Consider the following 15740-nt stretch of genomic DNA (forward strand, 5'->3'; position numbering starts at 1 on the left):
TCTGCTGTTCTAGAAACACCCGCCGAGTTGCTCATAAAAGTCAAAAGAATTATTTTAGAAGCAAACCAAATTATTTTGATATTTAGTCACTACCTTGGTGTTTGGAGATAATCAAAAAAGTCCCACAAGGAACACCATACAATCACGGAAATTAATATAATGTCAGGCATCACCAACAAAAAAAAAGGTTTTTCGTTTTTAGATAAAACATTTATGTTTTCCTTCTAGATAAGCAACAGCAAAGTATTCCAGAGCATATGGAAGGTAAGTACACTGGTGAACCATAAAAATGTGTTGTCTAACTCTCATTCCGCACCATCTGTTATACACACCTTTGTTGCAATTATCTGGACTCCCAGGAAATCAGTTCATTTCAAAGTGTGTTGCTTTACATCACGTTAATAGATAGAAAATGTTTTGAAAGTAACTACGGTTGATGTCTGAAATCAACTGAATGTTTCAAATGACCAGGCAATTTTTCACTTCATGGAATTAAAGAGAAATGTTCATCACTAAATCTCGTCTACCACTCAACACATAGTATGTAGCTTTATATATGTAGAGCAAACATGTTTACAGATTTTGTTCGCTTTCTGATACAACTGGGAGTTTACTTAACATGACATATACAACTATGTCAGACAACACAAATAAAATAATGTCACACAACATCAGTGAACAGCATCACACAATATCAGACAGCAACACATATTAACTGTCGAATAATATCAAAGACACATTGTAAGTAAAAAAGATGCAATATCCAACAGTATCAATAACACAATGTGGACAATGTAAGATATTTTAAACACAATGTCAGACAATATCAAACATAATGTTAGAAATTTTCAATAACACAACATAAATAAAAGATTGAAAGACACAATATTCAGACAATATAGACAATATAGATAAGACAGTGTATGACAACAGCAACAACTCAATGTCATACAACATCTGTATTTTATTGATGTTACTTTGTAGTCATTGTAAATAAATTTATAAAATTGTCATCTTTTATATTAGATATTGCTCCTGTGCCTAGTTGAATTTTGCCCTTGCTTTTTTTTATGAAGTCAGTCATATGTCCTATATAGTTACCTCAATATACCCTGATTTCAGAAATCTAGTCTATCGGAATGAGAGTTGCATATAAATTTCATGTAATTTAATTCTTCCATTCTGTTTATAGAAAATCACCAAATATATGTCAATAGATGGAAGGAAGACCAGGAGACATTTTTAGTTACCAGGGCAACAAGGTGTGTGGCGCAAATGATTAAAAATCATAATGTTGTTGTAGTTGTTGGAAATTCCGGTTCTGGAAAATCATCCATTATACATCGTATGGCCATAGAACTAAACAAACACTATGAATATGATATCGTCCATTTGTAACTGGTTCTACAGATATAAACTGCCGAGATAAGAAGAAGAATCAAGTTTTTGTCATAGATGACATTTGTGGCAAGAACTTCATTAATGAACGGAACCTTCAAGAATGGAAAAAGCAGGTTGATCATATTGAAACATTATTTCTTTCGAAAAAAGGGAAATTCAAGAAGGAAATGAGGTCTGTAAAGACAAGGATGTTGGAAAATTTATAATACTTGTATCTTGTCGTTCACAAATACTCAAAGATGAAAAATTCAAATATTTAGAAATATTTACCAGACACACGTGTGACTTACAGTCTAATGAGAATCGCTTCCTACCTGACGAAAGACTAAAAATGATACAAAAGTACACAAATCTATCAGATTCTGATACGAAGAAATTATGCAAAATGTCTGATAAGTTCGATTACTTTCCTCTGCTTTGCAAAATGTCGAGAGGAAAACAAATTGGGGAAGTGATTGAACTTTTCTCATCTCCGATAGAAAGTATTAAGAAAGATATTGGTGATATGATAGAATTCAAACCTATTGAGTTCTGCGCTTTAGTTTTATGTGTATGTTTTAGTGAAGGATTCAATGAAGCATATATAAATCCTAGAACGACACCAGACAATATTAAACAGAAAGTAACTGACATAGTAACTAACTAAAAAATAAATCTAGATGTTGAGATTGATAGAACACAGCCTAGTAATAACTTTAAACGTCAAGAAAATGGGATCAGTATACACAATATCCCATGATGAACTGTATGATATGGTTGCTTTTACTTGTGGTGGTAAACTTTTAAAACTTTTCATTATGCACATTCATCATTCGTTGCTGAAAAATTCAGATTTAAAAGTGTTTTTTCAGGTCCAGAAAAAGATAATTCATATTTGTATTTATCTGAAGATAATTAACATCTTTACTTTGTCAGAATTTTCAGAGATCTAAAAGAAGAGGATGTAAATCCTTATTTTACAACCAACAGTTAAAAAAACAAAGATACAAAGACAAAGTGATGGAATACATAGAACATAACAAAGAATCATGTGAAACATTATTTCTTGACTTTGATAATAAATGTATGAAAATTGTAATCAAACATTATATGTACTCACATTATTATAGTACTAAACCATTGATTGAAACATCAAAGATAGTTTTTTTTATGAATTGGTTAAATATTTCATTTCTATCAATTGTAAAGTTAACAAAACAGATATAAATACTATAAAATCATCATGGTTCCATGGTTTTGAACAACGGAGTGATAGAAAACCATCATTGTACCATAGTTGTATAAAATCTTAATATTGTAGAACTATTAATAACTAAAGGTGAAAATATTCAGAAAGTAATGAACGAATATAAAGATTTATTGTATGATATGTGTGAGAGAGGTCATACTGATATTGTTGTTAGATAGAAATGCTGATGCGTCACAGTGTGATGAGTGGTCAGGACAGACTCCACTGTATGTTGCATGTGAGGGAGGTCATACTGATATTGTACAATTGTTGTTAGATAGAAATGCTGACCCAATAAAGAAAGACTGTTAGGGTAAAAAATTTACAAAAATTAGCATTATTTAGCAACTTTCAGGAAAATGTAGTAAAATTAAGCAAATTTGGCAATACATTACCAGAATTTAGTAAAAGTTTAGCAAAGTTAAAAGTTTAAAAATTTAGCAAATATTTAGCAAAATGTAGCAAAAGTTTGCAAATATTGGCAAAATGTAGCAAAAAATAAAATAAAATTTAGAAGAGTTTTGCAAGTATTAAGCTAAATTTAGGAAAATTTAGCAAATTTAGCAAAAAAATCACAAGAATTTAGCAAAATTTAGCAAATTTTAGCAAGTTTTTGCAAATTGTAGTTAGAAATTTATTAAAAATTAGCAAAATTCAGCAATTTTTTTTAACAATAATATCACATTTATTTCAAAATTGCTTGTTACAAATTGCATTAGGATTCCAAGCATATCCTAATGCTTCCTGTTCATCTCCACTAGTTCTCCAGGGAAATAACTTTTAGAATTAGCACTAGAGCTTTTCCTATCTATTGTTTTCAGGGTAACATTAAAGTCTCCCCCTATTATCGGGATTCCTACTCCGTGTTCCTTAATTATAAAGTCAAGCTTTTTCAAGAAAAAACATATTTCGGGCAGATCTACAATTTGGCGCATAAAGGCACGTTAATGTTATTATAATATCGTCTATTTTAATATTCACTAATACTAATCTTCCTTCATCATTCTCAAATTTATCAATAAGCTTATAGTACAATGTTTTGTATATAAGAATTACCACCCCTACTAACACTTGATCCATGACTTCAAAATATATATCAAAATTTGTGTTGTTTCTGATATCTTGTTCTATATGTTCATTTAAATGCGTTTCTTGTAAAAAAAACACCTTATTTCTTTTATCCTTATTTTTAGTCCCATTTATGTTTAAAGTTTATCAAAGACTGTACTCTCATTAGAAATTAATTGTAACAGCATGTAGTTCAAATTCACGATGATTTAACACATACCGTATCTTATTCAGAACATCGATTACAAATAAAATCGCTACGCCTACATTTATAAACAAATTTCTGCACTTTCAGCATCACTTGTGTTATCATGATCACATTCGCTCTCACTGAACATCTCAGGAGGGTCAAGCCTTTGTAAATGTAAATCGTGTGATAGCTAAGGGCACAAACAAATTGACTGTCCACAAATGCTTGACCCTCCTGAGATGTTCAGACAGTCAATTTGTTTGTGCCCTTAGCTATCACACGATTTACATTTGCAGTCATTTTGGCAGCCTTTGAAGGTATGTCCTGCCTCTAAACATTTGACACATGAGATGTTATTGGGTCTGTCATCAGGGTGCCCTGGATGTAACTATAGCCCACTATATCTACCAAATTTCATAAACTTTGGCAGAGGCTTCTCAAATTGTTTACAGATTATCACTCTGTCTTCATTTTCACAGTTAGTTAGCTTTCCATCAACTTTGATGCATTCTTTGCTGAAAGCTATAATATCTAACCCCTTAAGTTCTATATTCCTTTTAATAATACCATCATCTGCACTGAGTGGCACCCCTTTGGCTCTAACTTTCTTGATTACACGACCTGCAGTATTGGGGTTCAGAGGATTGTGAATTTTGAATCTAACCTGATTTTCCCTAAGTATGACACCTTTTTGTAAGAGCTCTGCTCTACCTTCTGGATTGTCCATATATATCCTCCATATTTTGTTAACACGTTGAATACCTTTAATGGTGTTGGGTTCAACGACTTGCCAATAGCCTTCTACACGATATATATCATATATGATTTGTGGCAAATTTGGCTGTGTACCATTTTAATGCTTTTAGCAGTGGAAAATGGTACACAGTCATATGATCATATCTGATTATCCTATGTTAAATGATTTGGTGTTTTAGGGCAAATAAATTAGCTTAGCAACAGCTTACCTTTTATCTTGTTAAATTTTAGACATTGTTTTAGTTCATGGGTCATAGGATGACCTTATTGATCTATATTTGGAGTCAAAAGTCAACATATAACGCATTTAAATTGTCAGTGGTAATTGAAAAACAGCTAACTGATCAATTAGGTCCTTATATATTAAATATTCTGTTTAAACAGTTAGCATTATATACATAGAACTTCATAATTAATTAACAAAAATCAAACTTAAGTAATTTACAAACAATTTTTTTGAAGAATTATGAAAAAATTGATGAAAATTTTAAAGTTCTTCAGACAAAAATATTGTGCAATATAATATGCAGTTGTGTGAAATCCAGAAAATGTTTTAAAAAAAATGTGTTGATTTGAAAGCCCTTTGAAATATGCCCATATTATTATTTTCTTTTTTATGTCATAAATGTGTGATGATGACCAGAAATGAAAAAAGAACAAAATTAAGTAATGAAAAAATAATCCCATATTTCACAGAAATTGATGCTTTGGAACTTGTCATGATTTATATTGAATAAAAGAAAACCATGATGGTTCCAATCTATATCCTGCTTGTTTTGATATAGAAGAACATCAATTATTGGTTGGATGATATCTTGTTCATAAAAAGAGCATGCTTTTAAGTAACATTTTTTTAAAAAGGGGGATGGTAAAAATTACTTCTTACACTTCATATGAAAAAAAATAGATATCTATAGGTCAATACGGTCGCCTTATGGCTTAATCAGTACCATGAAAAAAATGTAGCTATGCAATATCTAATAAATACAAGATACAAGATAAATTGTTGCCTGGCCACTTCTTGCCTTACAGTACCTCCTTCTTAAAAGATAATCATATGTAAACATAAATATATGGTTTTCATCTAGTGCTAGTTTCATATTGATATGATCAAAACAATATGATGTTCATATGTGACACATTTGCCTGCGTACATGTCATTAAAGAAAAGAAGTTTTAGAATTTTGCTAGACATTGACGCAAATCTAGACATTTGAAGTTGTTTTAAGAACACTGTCAATTCAATGTTCAAGCTGACCGTAGTTGACTCAATACTTGTATTGAATTTTGACCTGAATCAGACGAAAATATACTGCACAGACACCGAATTTCAACTGGTAGTTGGATTTCATGCAAAAAATATCCTTTACAATAATTACAAAGAGTGAATTGTATTACAGATTTTAAAATCTTTGTCGTACTTGACAAAAAGATGGATACAAAATGTACACTCAAAGGAGTGTTTTACAATTATTATTGCTCTGTAGGATATTTAGTCACTACCTCGGGGTTTTGGAGATAATCAGAGAAGTCCTGCGAAAAAACACCATATTCACAAACAGAATCTGTTTGACAAACCATACAAACAATGGAAATTAATAAAATAGCAATTATCACCAACATAAAGTTGTTTTTTTTATATACTTTTTTAATGCTTATGCTTTATGTATTTAGATAAGACATTACTGTTTCCTTTTCCAGATAAACAAAGAAAGGGTATTCCGGATCATATTGAAAGTAAGTACAGTGGTGAACTTATTAACATCTTTTCTATCTGTCATTCCGCTTGTACGCAATATATATATATATAAGGGTCTGCAAAATTCCCAACGATCTTAGAACTGTCAAATTTGCGAAGCAAATTTTTTGGTCGTTCCCTCCGCGGGACTCGAACTCGTACCGCTGTGGCATCTATGGCAACACCGCATGCACTAAATCCAGCGCCCTTGACCACTCGGCCAGCTAGGTCTAGGGCGCTGGATTTAGTACAGGCAGTTCTAACACCGTTGGGACCCTTCTATAAGTTTACGTTAACTTCCATGTATCAATTTGATCCGATGGAGCAGTGTAGCGAATAGAGTCGTCACATTCTGAGATGTTGTATATATATATATATATATATATATATATATATATATCTATATATATATATATATATATATATATATATATATATATATATATATATATATATATATATATATATATATAGACAATGTGTTGAACGTGATAATGGTTGATGTCCAATATCAGCTGCCTGTTTTATTGGACCACTCAGTTTTTTTGTAATTAAAGAGAAAATGTTTTGAATATTTTCTAATACAAATGGGTTTATATCATAGACAATAACATTATGACACACAGCATCATTAACACAATATCGCACAATATCAGACAGCAACACTGATTAAGTATTAAATGACACCAAAGACACATTGCAAAATAAACATAGAAAACAATACCAGACACCATCAATTATTCAAAGGCAGGGAAGGACACAATATCAGACAACATCACTACCGCAGGCATGCATACATAGTCAATAGTATAATGACAGGCGACATAATATCAAAATGTTAGACAAAATTAAGGATGAAAATGTCAGTCAGCACCAATAACATAGTACCAGACACCATTAATAAAACAATATCACACGATATGAAGAACAATTTCAGATAATTTGAAATACAAGTCTGACAGCATTGATGACAGAAGGTTAAACAAAGCAAACATAACAATATCTGAAAACTTTTACAATACAATTTTTAATATTAGGCCAGATAAAAGCAGAATGTCAGTCCAAAATAAGTAAAACAAAATCGAACATCATTAATACAACAAACAACATCAAAACACAATGATGTGTAAACAAAACACAATGGTGTGTAAACAAAACACAATGATGTGTAAACAAAACACAATGATGTGTAAACAAAACACAATGATGTGTAAACAAAACAATGTCAGAAACAATTTTAAATACTATGTCAGACAAAATCAAAGTTACTGTCGGACATTGTCAATAACACACCATACAAAAAACACTAACAAAACATTAAGAAAATCTAGATAAGACAATGTAACTAAATGTCATACAACAGTGGTATGATCAAGGGGCAAGTAGACTTTGGCCTTTTTTGTGTGAAGTTAGACATGTCTTAGACATGTATCCTGTACATATCTTACTTGAATATACTCTAATTTCCAACACAAGTCAATTGGAATGACGATTGCATATATATTTTGTGTCTCTATATTATTATACATTATTTCATTCTGTTTGTAGAAACATACCAGCTATATATCAAAGGGCGGAAGGACGACCAGGGGACATTTACAGTTACCAGAGCAACAAAGTGTGTGGAAAATATGATCAAAGATCATGATGTTGTTGTACTTATTGGAAATTCTGGTTCTGGAAAATCATCCATTATACATCATACGGCCCTAGAAATAAACACACACAATAAATATGATATTATTCCATTTGTAACTGATCCTGCAGATATTATTCAATACCGAGATATGAAGAAGAATCAAATTCTTGTCATAGATGACGTTTGTGGAAAGAACTTCATAAATGAACAGAATCTGTGAGCATGGGAAAAACATGTTGATTTTATTGGTAATTTATTTCCTTCTAACAGAAAGGATAGTCAAAAGGTAAATGGGGACTCCAAAAACAATGATGTTTGACAATTTAAAATACATGTATCATGTCGTTCACAAATATTCAAAGACTAAACTTTTCTCATCTCTGATAGAATGTATTAAGAAAGATATTAGTGATATGATAAAATCCAAACCTATTGAGTTCTGTGCTTTAGGTTTATGTGTATTGTTTAGTGAAGGATTCGATGAAGCCTATATTAATCATATTACAACACCAGGCAATATTAAAGATAAAATAAAAAATATAGTATTCACTTTTTTAAGAAAAGTTCCTTTAGATGAAATGATTAGAACGCAGCTTAGTGACACCTTTAAACGTCTTGATGAAACTTATGTCAAGAAAACAGGATCAGTGTACACAATAGCGCATGATAAACTGTATGATATTGTTGCCACAACTAGTGGTCGTCGATTTACAAAACTATTTATTTTCAGAAAGCATTGTATTATACAAGTCTATATGGTCATCTTAATATTGTAAAACTGTAAATTACTAAAGGTGGAAGTATTCAAAAAGTATTGGATAAATACGCCGATTTATTGAATTATATATGTGTGTGTGAGGTCATACTGATATTGTAGAACTGTTAATAACTGAAGGTGCTGACATTCAGGAAGTAATGAATGAACATAAATATTTATTGTATAAAGTGTGTGAGAGAGGTCATACTGATATTGTAGAACTGTTAATAACTGAAAGTGCTGACATTAAGGATGCTTTGTATGAGCGAAATTAAGGGAAACAAGGTTATAACGGTAATCAAAAGAATGTAATCCAGGGACAAAGACCAGACATGGAAAACAGACATACACAACAAAGAACATAAAGTAACTAAAATCATACATACAAAGTAACAAAAGCAAATGAGCAACTCAGATAATACATGTAAATATGGTCATCTAAATATTGTAAAATTGTTAATAACTGAAGGTGGAAGTATTCGGAACGTATTGGATAAACATGCAGATTTATTGTATTGTGTGTGAGAGAGAGGTCATACTGATATTGTAGAACTGTTAATAATTGAAGGTGCTGACACTCAGGATGCTTTGTATTATACATGTAAATATGGTAATTTTAGCATTGTTAAACTGTTAATAACTGAAGGTGGAATCATTCAGGAAGTAATAAATATAAACATTAATATTTATTGTATCAAGTTGGAGAGGTCATACTGATATTGTACAATTGTTGTTAGAGAGAAATGCTGATATTTCACTGTGTGGTAGATTAGGACGGACTCCACTGCACGTTGTACGTGAAAAAGGTCGTACTGATATTGTACAATTGTTGTTAGATAGAAATGCTGATGTGTCACAGTGTGATGAGTGGTCAGGACAGAGTCTACTGTGTGTTGCATGTGAAAAGGTCATAATGATATGCTACAAATGTTGTTAGATAGAAATGCTGATGTGGCACAGTGTGGTTTGTCAGGACAGCCTCCGCTGTATATTGCATGTGAGGGAGGTCATTCTGATACTGTACAATTATTGTTAGACAGAAATGCTGTTGTGTCACTGTGTGACAGGTCAGGAAGGACACCAGAGTATGTTGCATGTGAGAGAGGTCATACTGATATTGCACAATTATTGTTAGATAGAGAACCTAATGTGTCACAAAGTCAGCCTCTTATCTTGACCTACACTTAGAAATCGATAGTAAAGGAAAACTATTGACCAAACTTTACGACAAACGTGATAACTTTTCATTCAGAATTGCCAACTTTCCTTTCATCTGTGGCAACATTCCTTCAGAACCTGCGTATGGAGTGTTCATATCACAACTCATACGTTATGCCAGAGCTTGCCGAAACTACGCAGACTTTTTGTATCGCACTAGAACTCTAAAAAATAAGCTTCTGGAACAGGGGTATGTTGCTACAAGATTGAAGTCATCACTACAGAACTTCTACGGTCGTCATCATGAACTCGTGGACCGTTATGGTGTTTCCATCTGCACCATGAAAACTGATTTATTCAACGGGTCATATTTTTCCTTTCCGCGTTTGTCTTCCCCGGGCTTGACCTTTATGAGCAACTCGGCGGGTGTTTCTAGAAAAGCAGAGGACGCTTACCCTACCGGTGCACCTGGTCCATGCTCCAAGTTTTTAGTGGAGTCCGAGTTGCTCATTTGCTTTTGTTACTTTGTATGTATGATTTTAGTTACTGTATGTTCTTTGTTGTGTATGTCTGTTTTCCATGTCTGGTCTTTGTCCCTGGATTACATTCTTTAGAACACCGCTATAACCTTGGTTCCCTTGATTACTCTTAGGACAGACACCACTGTATGTTGCATGTGAGAGAGGACATACTGATATTGTACATTTATTGTTAGATAGAAATGCTGCTGTGTCACAATGTGATGAGTCAGGATGAACACCATTGTATGTTACATGTTTTAGAGGCCATACTGAAATTTTACAATTGTTGTTAAATAGTAATGCTGTTGTGTCACAGTGTGACAGGTCAGGAAGGACACCACAGTATGTTGCATGTGAGAGAGGTCATACTGATATTGTACAATTATTGTTAAGTAGAAATGATGTTGTATCACAATGTGATATGCCAGGACAGACTCAACTGTATGTTGCATGTGAGAGAGAGGTCATACTGATATTGTACAATTATTGTTAGATAGAAAAGCTTATGTGTCACAATGTGATACGTTAGGACAGACACCACTGTATGTTGCATCTGGGAGAGGTCATACTGATATTGTAAATTATTGTTAAATAGAAATACTGCTGTGTCACAATGTGATGAGTCAGGATGGACACCACTGTTTGTTACCTGTTTTAGAGGCCATACTGATATTTTACAATTATTGTTAGATAGAAATGCTGATGTGTCACACTGTGACAGGTCAGGAAGGACACCACTGTATGTTGCATTAGAGGGAGGTCATACTAATATTATACACGTGTTGTTAAATAGAAATGCTGATCTAACACAGAAAAATTGTAAGGGTGAAACACCTTTAGATGTAACAGATAATGAAATTATTGGAAATCTTTTAAATTGTCACAGAAAACATTGACAACAATTAGTAAGATCTCCATACATTATACAAGTTGCCTTTTCTCCAGACATTAAATATCTTTTTAATTACAAATATTTGACATTACTTGTGGGGTCTTGTTTATTCAACTCATCGTCCTGAATCAGAAAAAATGGTATTTTTAAATTTTATAGAAAACAAATGTTTTTTTAATCTTTTCTGCAACTAAAACAATAAACAGATTTTTGTTCAAGGTGGCGTAATATTTTTAAATCTGATATTTGACAGCACTTGTGGGGTCTTGTATATATATTCAAGATTAGTATCAAAAGTTGTTTTCCAAATTTTCTGCAGTTCTGTGAGTGGTGATTATTTAATAGGAAAGTTTAAATATAATTTTTCATTTAGAGGAAAAAAGGTTGTTTTGTTATAGATTGTGTTATATTGTATTCTGTACACAATTGTAATTAATCTTTTATGAAGTTCGTATTTTAATCACCCACACCCTCCACTGCAAATTTGTTCATTTCAGTCACATCCTTGAACCCAGACTTTTGTAAAATATAAGTGGGAAAGCGTTTAGCATGACTACATGAGCCCAGCTTTGTTTTATTTAACAGTTATTCACATCTATTTAACAAAAAATTATGTATTCTAAATATTCCTTAAATTGTGCTTGAGTTTACTGAAAGTTTAAAGAAAAGTACAATATAAATTGTAATATGAAACACTTTTATCTCTTTATCTTCCATGTTTGTAAATATGCAGATCTTTTTACTAAAAAAAAATGTTTATCTTAATTAAATTATTTACTTTAGTCCTTTCAGATGACAACTGATTGATCTGTACAACACACCTGTCCGTCCGTCTGTTCAACACTTTTTTCAGTGAACCGCACTTGGATGTTTTGTTTTATAAGTCTCTTCATAATATCTTTTGTATTTTCGCCTGTTCATCACTTTGATTCATTTGATGCTCAATTCATCTGTCTGTCCGTCTGTTCAACACATTTAAAATATTGGTTATTCCTTTTTCATCAAACCAATAATAAGAGCAAGATGTCAAAAAAAAAATGCGTGCTAAATACACATGTCTGTCCGTCTGTTCAGTACATTTAAAAGTGAACTGCATGTTGGGGTTATTCCTCTCTTCAATATATTTAATGTCTGTTTGGTTTTTCATGACACCAATAATAAGAACAAGATGTAAAATAATTTGCGTGCTAAATACATCTGTCTGTCCGTCTGTTGAACACATTTAAAATCTGGGTTATTTTTCTCTTCACATTATATAATGTCTGTTCGTCTATTCAATAAATCAATACTAAGAATAAGATGTCAAATAATGTGCGTGCTCAATATACACATGTCTGTTCGTCTGTTCAACGTAGTAAAATGTGGGTTATTCCTCCTTTCACAATATTATATGTTTATTCACCACATCAATACTAAGAGCAAAATCTCACAGAAGCTGTGTGCCCAATACAGCTGTCTGTCCGTCTGTTCAACACATACGTATTATGGTTATACTTTTTGTCACAGTATTTAATATTTAATTTCTGTTTTCCTGTCAGCACATAAGTACTTAGAACAAAATGTCAAATAATTTGAGTGCTCAATACATATGTCTGTCCGTCTGTTCAACACATTTAAAAGTGTACCATATGTTGAGGTTAATCCTCTCTTCACGAATATTTAATATCTGTCTGTTGTTCACCACATCAATATTAAGATAACAATGTCATATAATTACGTGGTCAAAACACCTGTCTGTAAGTTCAATACATTTAAAATTAAGGTTATACCTTTTCTCGATATCTAATGTCTGTTAGCTGTTCATCACATTAATACTCAAATCAAGATGTCAAATAATTTGCGTGCTCAATACGCATGTCTGTTCGACTTTTCAACACATTTAAAAGTGAACCACATGTTGAGTTTATTCCCCTCTTCACAATATTAAATGTATGTTTGCTTGTTAATCACAACAATACTAAGAACAAGATGTCAAATGATTTGTGTGCTCAATACATCTGTCTGTGCAATTCAACAACACAGTAATAGTGATCCCCATTTGGGGATTATTCCTTTTTTCACAATATTTAATGTCTGTTTGACTGTTTATCGCTATTATTAGCAAGATGTTATATAATTTGCCTGCTCAATACATCTGTCAAAAAATGAATATTGTTTAAATAAGACACAATAACCGTCCGCCAATCAGGTAAGACACAATATTCGTCCGCCCAACAGATTAGAGAAACTAATAGTCCGTCACATAAATGACACAATAATTTTCCTTCATCAACATGCAACACAATAACCGTCAGATCAATATAAAATATACAATAACTGTCCGTCCAACGCATCAGTCACAATATTAATCTCCCGTATGCATTAATACCATAAATAAGAAACAATAAACGTCTCCCGTATACATAAACTCCATAAATCAGGTACAGTACCCTTCTCCCGTATTCATAAACACCATAAATAAGACACAATAACCGTCTTCCGTATACATGAACACCATAAATAAGACACAATAACCGTCTTCCGTATATATAAACACGGTAAATAAGATACAATTACCAGAACATGTAAAAAAAAATCAAGATCAGAAAATATGTACCAGTGTCTGATGACTATGTCACTCATATTATCAAACACCTAGAAACAATTAGGATAAGAATACATGTACCCTACTGAGGACTATGCCGCTTACATTATCAAAAGAACGTGGCAATAATCAAGATAAGACAATATGTACCAGTGGTTGAAGTGTATGCTACTTATCTGATCGAAACATGAAGAAATGATAGAGTTCAGATAACATATACCATTGTCTGAGGACTATGTCAGAGTACGATGCAAAGTTTTATATCATCAAAACCTGTAGAAATTATATAGTTTAAAAAATATGTACTAGTGTCTGAGGACTATGTCACGTAGATGAATATGCAGTAGTGTCAGAGGACGATGCAAGGTTTTATATCATCAAAACCTGTAGAAATTATATAGTTTAAAAAATATGTACTAGTGTCTAAGGAATATGCCACATATATTATCAAAACACGTAAAAATAATCAAGATCAGAAAATACGTACCAGTGTCGGAGAACTATGTAATTAATAGTATCAAAGCATGTAGAAATAGTCATGATCAAAATTATTGAACTGTGTCAGAGGACTATGGCATATTATGAAAGAGTAATCAAGGGAACCAAGGTCATAGCGGTAATTAAAAGAATGTATGTAATCCAGGGACAAAGACCAGACATGGAAAACAGACATACACAACAAAGAACAATAAGTAACTAAAATCATACATACAAAGTAACAAAAGCAAATGAGCAACTCGGACTTCACTGAAAACTGGAGCATGGACAAGGTGCACCGGTGGGGTAAGCGTCCTCTGCTTTTCTAGAAACACTCGCCGAGTTGCTCATAAAATGTCAAGTCCGGGGTAGACAAACGAGGAAAGGAAAACTATGACAAGTTGAATAAATAAGTTTTCATGGCGTAACCATCTATAAGTTCATGATGCCGACCATAAAACTTCTGTAGTTGTGACTTTAATGTTGTAGCAACATAACCCTGTTCCATTAGCCTGTTGTTAAAATTCTAGCGCGATACAAAAAATCTGGCAAGCTCTGACATAGAAAACACGTATAAATAACCAAAATCAGAAAATATGAACCAGTGCCTGAAGTCTATGCAACTTGTATTATCCAAATGTAGAAATAATCAAGATAAGATAATATGTACTATTGTCTGAGGACTAGTCCACTTATATGAATATGTAGAGTACTATGCCACCTATATCATCAAAACATATAGAAATAATCAAGATCAGAAAACATGTATCAGTATCTAAGGACTATTTCACTTAAATAATTAAAACATGTAGAAATAATCAAGATCAGAAAATATGTACCACTGTTTGAGGATTATACCACTTATGTTATCAAAGAATGAAAAAAAAATAGTCATGATTAAAATTTATGTAACAGTGTCTGATGACCATGTTATTTTATCAAATCATATAGAAATAATCAAGATCAGAAAATGTGTACCACTGTTTGAGGACTATGCCACTTATATTATCAAAACATGTAGAATTAATCAAGATCAGATAATATGTACCAATGTCTTAGGTCTATGCCACTTAAATGAATATGTACTGGTGTCAGATGACTATGTCCCTTATATTATCAAGACATGTAGAAATAATCAAGATCAGAGAATATGCACAACTATCTAAGGACTTTGCCACTAATATTATCAAAAATGTCAAAAAACAAGTTCAAGATCAGAAAATATGTGTCATTGTGGAATGATTATGGAAATGATAGGATCAAAGCCTGTTGAAAATAGTCACGTTTAAAATGTATGTACCAGTGTCGGATGAATATGTCATATTATCATC

At 32.2% G+C, this 15740-nt stretch overlaps 1 pseudogene; it reads left to right on the plus strand.

Annotated features, from left to right (window-relative positions):
• Window positions 1–257: 257 nt before the first annotated feature.
• Window positions 258–11352, plus strand: LOC148597577 (uncharacterized; annotated as a pseudogene).
• Window positions 11353–15740: the final 4388 nt, after the last annotated feature.

This window comes from Perna viridis, chromosome 15 (assembly GCF_037379345.1).
Source record: "Perna viridis isolate PV_CMFRI_1.1 ecotype Kerala chromosome 15, ASM3737934v1, whole genome shotgun sequence".
In the NCBI taxonomy this organism is placed as follows: domain Eukaryota; kingdom Metazoa; phylum Mollusca; class Bivalvia; order Mytilida; family Mytilidae; genus Perna; species Perna viridis.